The 5209-nt window shown below is 41.6% G+C and overlaps 1 protein-coding gene across 4 annotated transcripts in view; it reads left to right on the forward strand.

Moving 5' to 3' along the window:
• PPFIBP1 (PPFIA binding protein 1) overlaps positions 1–5209 on the forward strand; it is a 176410-nt gene that overhangs the window by 68977 nt on the left and 102224 nt on the right. The window lies entirely within an intron of this gene.

A 5209-nucleotide genomic window follows, 5' to 3' on the forward strand; every position in this document is an offset into this window, starting at 1 on the left:
TTCGCGGCATGTGGGATCTTCCCGGACCGGGGCACGAACCCGTGTCCCCTGCATCGGCAGGCGGACTCTCAACCACTGCGCCACCAGGGAAGCCCTAGTCTCTTTTTTGAACTATCTTCTCTCCCTGCTTTTTTCGTTTTCTCTTATTTTTCATTTCATGACATTAACATGTTTGGAAAGTCTGAGATAGTTGTCTAGAAGTATGTCTTTCAATCTGGGTTCATCCATTGGTTTCCTAGTGATTAGATTTAGATTAAACATTGCTAGCAAAAATACACTGCTTCTCTTTAGAAGGTACAGGATGGTGGTTAGGCTAAATTTAATCATTGGATTAAGCTGGTGTTCACTGGACCTCTCCATTGTAAAGGTACCCAATCCCCTTAATCACTAATAAGTCTTCTGTGGGGTAATTCTTGGGGACCATGTGCATATCTTGTTCCCCAACAGTCAGTTATTCAGCCAGTGTTTTTCGCATTCATCTTTGATCCTTATGTGAATCAGTTACTGTGTTGGTGGTTGCAATATGGTACTAACTGAACTTTCGAAAGTCACTTTACTGGAGAAAAATTCTCCTTCTCATTCCCATCCCTCTTTGGGAAAAATCTAGGCCCCAAAGACAGATGGCAGAGGAGTTGACGAAAGGGAAACTTGTAAGCAACTATCCAAAAATATATTAATATTTTAAATGTCTGAAGTGTTTTCTTTGTGAGTGGGTGTATAGTAAAGTTCTAGGAGAGAGAGAGAGAGAGTCTTTTAGTTTCGGGGATTTGCCCTTAAAATAATAAATCCTTAAGATTTATTAAGGATTTATGATGCAGATGAGGAAAAACGAAGTAAAGTGCCATTCTGATTTCCTTGTAGACTGAGAGAATTCAATAATAATGAGACGAATTTTCATTCAACCCAACCACAATCTGAAGATATTGTTTGCCCTCCCATTTGAAAACACTCAATGGTTCTTTACAAAGCATATTAGATTGAAATCAAATGGGCATCAAAACCATGAAATTCCTATGAAAGGTGGGATAGTAAACAAATTGTTTCGTAGGGGGGGGTTTCTTGATCTAGGCTTATAATTCCTTTAAGATTTATCCTAAGACTTTTATACCTGCTTTGCTCATGACTGACTCACTCAGTGACTCAGTGTTATCTGATGAGGATCTTATTTCACTTTTGAAAGCAGAGTGTTGTTCTCTTTGTTGCGGTAGTAAGGGCTAGCAGGAAAAGATTGACTCTGGGCGGTGCAATTGAAAACCCCCCCCATCCATCTTGAGATTAGAGAGTACCCTGCGTGCAATATCAGTTCTCCTGCGAGCAGTTCATAATGAAAAGACCTATTTTTGAAGCATGTAACTATCCCTCCTGCCTAAACAAAACTATTCTTAAATATAGGGGTAATTATCAGCACTCTCTATGAATTCATTTATAATTTGCTTTATTTTTCTTTTCATTGTTTTGTAAGAGGATCTTGGACACTATTTTTGTGACCAGGTAGACCTTGGACTACTGCATCCTTCTGAGCCATGAATTTTCACATTATGTTCTTTAAGTCTGGAAAAATGACTTGCCCGTATTTTGCTGGTATAGTAGGATCACACACTTTTTTCTCTCATTGAGATCTTGCTGAGTGAAAAATTGGTGTGGCATGAGATGGCCTATAAAATTTACATTAACCTATATCCCAATTCTGTGTTTGGGGACAGCTGAATACTCCTTGCATTTGTTTGATAATTTCTTACCCTGCATGCTGGCTTATATTATGATGATGTTATAGATTCCAGAATATGAATATTTAAGGCAAAACCTCGCTGATTCAAGCATCTGAACTTTATGGGTCTCAAGATTGAGCAATTCACTTGAAGGAATTAGACTGGCATGTGCCTGGCAAGCACAGTCATTCTCCTAGAATCTTGAGGTTTCTGCAGAGCTAGAGTCTCTCCATGGCCACACCCAGTTTGCTGTCAGTCCACCTGGTGTGTAGTGGCCTCCACCAGCTCTTTGGACACGACACAGAGCAGAGAACCTGGTCCTAGGTTGGCATGTAGCTAAGAGCTTCATAGCATATTTGATGCTGTAATAAATGAGGAGGTACTGAAATAGTTCCTATTTTTAAACACTTTGACTCACTTTCTAAGATGTAGCACAACCCCAAGGAATATTTAGCATTCCAATTCTTTATAAAAACTATTTATTACAGGGGCTTCCCTGGTGGCGCGGTGGCTGAGAGTCCACCTGCCGATGTAGGGGACGCGGGTTCGTGCCCTGGTCCGGGAGGGTCCCACATGCTGTGGAGCAGCTGGGCCCGTGAGCCATGGCCGCTGAGCCTGCGCGTCCGGAGCCTGTGCTCTGCAACGGGAGAGGCCACAACAGTGAGAGGCCCGCGGACCGCAAAAAAAAAAAAAAAAAAAAAAAAAAAAAATATATATATATATATATATATATATTTATTTATTACAAAGGCTTGTAAAGTGCATTGCTTGAACCGTAGAGGTGGGTTCATACTTGTCAAGCAGGTTTATACAACACTGAAAAATAAACACAAATATGTCAGAAATCTTACAAATGAAGAGGGCTTCTTATTCAGTGTGGGCGATCTTAAAGGGAGTTTTTGGGTGAATTTTTCTTAGAGGTTGACTTAATTACTAGAGAAAGAATTGAGCAAAGCAACAAGACTGGTTACCAGCGCCATGACGGTAGGAGATGTCATCTTTCTTTTAGGCGTATCATGGTGTCTGGTTAAAGCAACAGTAAGTCTCCACGTATATTTGTTGAATTAAATTTTCAAATTAGTTGCTAAATTCCTCTGGTCTTAGGTTTCTCAATCAAGGTCAAGCCACCTCACTTGACTTTTCACAGATTGCCATTTTCTCTTCTTCCTGTCTCCCCCTTAACTCTCCTTTCTTGCTCTTAACCCTGCTGGCCAGTGACTTTTGACTTAAGGAATAGCAACTCTAAGCTGTTGTTTTTCATTTTCAAAGAAAACTGTGTAGGAAAAAAGAGAAATAGGACATATTCAAATCATTAAAAAGATTATATAGAGACAGAGAGATCACTCTGTACCAGACACTGTGTTAAGATCTTGCAGTGAAAAGGAACCGAGACCTGGTGCTTGCCCTCAAGAGGTCGGAGTCTGTAGGTAAAATTGTCATATCAAGAGAGCCGAAAAGTACAAGTCATGGTGTGAGGGTAGGGCCTGGGGGACAGCTTAAGTAAAGTTGACCATGTCAACTGGAAGAATCAGTCTTGGCCTCATAGCAGCCCTAGAGCAGGGTCTTTAAGGATGAGTGCCCCAGGCAATGTGGACTTGAGAAGGCATTGGGGGAATTCTCCAGAGAATGGAGAAGGTAATTCCTATATTTGTGTATTGGCTCTTATGAGAAGCAAGACAGTTGTTCTGTTGGGGAATTTGGAGAGTATAGATTAAAAGACGAGCTGGGAGAAGAAAAGGGCAGGCACTGTGAATGCTAGTAGATGTGGTGGATATGCCATGGCTTGGGAAGGAGGGGCAAAGGTTGCATCTGGAAGGAGGTGAATGAAAGTCATGGAACGGGTAGGGTAATGGGACTCAAAGTCTTGGTGAAGTCAAAGAGTAGCTGAAGGTGGCGGAGGGCATACACGTGAGCTAGTTGAATGGAAAATATTCTCAGAGAGGTGGATAAAGTGAGGAGTCTGGCTGTGCAGAGATTCAGGGTGTGACCATGAGCATATACTGCTAAGAAGGCCCTGCTCTTTGATTCCTTCCTTCCCATGGTGCTGTCTTTCCGGGGACAATATCCTCCCCAGTGTCTCTCATGTATAACCAGCCAGGATCGCACACCTTAACTCCATGCCAGTTTCTAAAGTCCTCCACCTTAAACTAACCACATTTCTGACTCAAGCAACCTCATATATGAATCAACCTCCCCATGTTGAATTGATTATTGTTTAGTAGTCAGTATGGACCGTGTACAAACTACTGTATTACCAGCCATAACCCTTTATAGTCATATGTTTACATGGCTTTATCTCTTAAATAATAAGCCAGCTGGAGCTCAAAGATTGAATTTGTTTTTGCTTTGTTTTTTGTAAGCTAGAGAATTATCTTGTGCTCCTATGTGCTAAATTTTGTGGGAGGAAGGAAGAGATAAAGAAATTAACATTGTGGAAAGGAAGGAATTTGAAACCAAAGAATCATATGAACTCTGAAGGTCCTATAGGGTGGTAGCAAAAGCTGAAGGAGGGCTCTTGAGTAAACCTGAGGGTGAATAAGGAGGATGGTGGTGGTACCCGGGAGGTGAGGTGATAACAATAATAGGGGCTAAAAGTGTGATTACAGCCTTCCTCAAAGAAGTTGACGTTTATTGGAAAGTTTAGTGACCATTGTAAAGGAATTTGAGAGGGCACAGTGGGGAATGGACTGGGAGGGAACTTGGTTGAGTCAAGATCTGCTGAAACCCATAACTTTTTGTAAATATTGCTTCGGTGTGGGAAATATTTCAATGAGAACTGACTCTTAACCTCCCACTCTTGGATGTTCCTTGGATCAGGGCTTCTGGGGATATCCTCAGGAGAATGAATCATAGCAATAACGTTAGTAATGATATTATTCAAGTGCTTGCATTATCTCATTAATTCTCACAACAACCTTATGAAGTCTGTATTATTACCTTCCCCATCTTATGAATAAGGAGAGTTAGGCATTCCCCATCCTCGCATTCCTCCTAAGTGGGCTACTTATTCTAGCCAAGGCAAGGTGCACTAGAACCAGTCAGGTCTTCTGGGAACATCAGATCCGCCGCCTTGAACGCCTGACACTGCCAACTGAACTTAGCTTCCTGAGGGACTTGGTATCCTCTGCCACTTGCTTGAGTCCTGCAGGTTCAACCAAAGCCGTCCTGCCATGCTGGGAATTCGATGGGCTGTACTGCTGCCTTCAGAAAGTGGGGATTTGGATGAATGAGAAAATAGGTTAAAATATATAAAGTGAAATAGGGTGAAATACAGAAACAAGTGGAGAGAGGAGGGAAAAAGAATGCCTTCAAGTTATGAAGGATGATAATACTGAAACTTCCCAGAGAATATATTTCCGTCTTCGGGCCAACATATAAACGTTCAGCCTGAGCCAGCATCTTGAGCTGGGAGCGGAAGACATGGATAACAAGAATATGTATTTTGTTTATTGGGGAAAAAATAGCTCATGGGGATTGTAGAATAGGGGCTATCAAAAAGT

This window comes from Pseudorca crassidens, chromosome 11 (genome assembly GCF_039906515.1).
Source record: "Pseudorca crassidens isolate mPseCra1 chromosome 11, mPseCra1.hap1, whole genome shotgun sequence".
Classification (NCBI taxonomy): Eukaryota; Metazoa; Chordata; class Mammalia; order Artiodactyla; family Delphinidae; genus Pseudorca; species Pseudorca crassidens.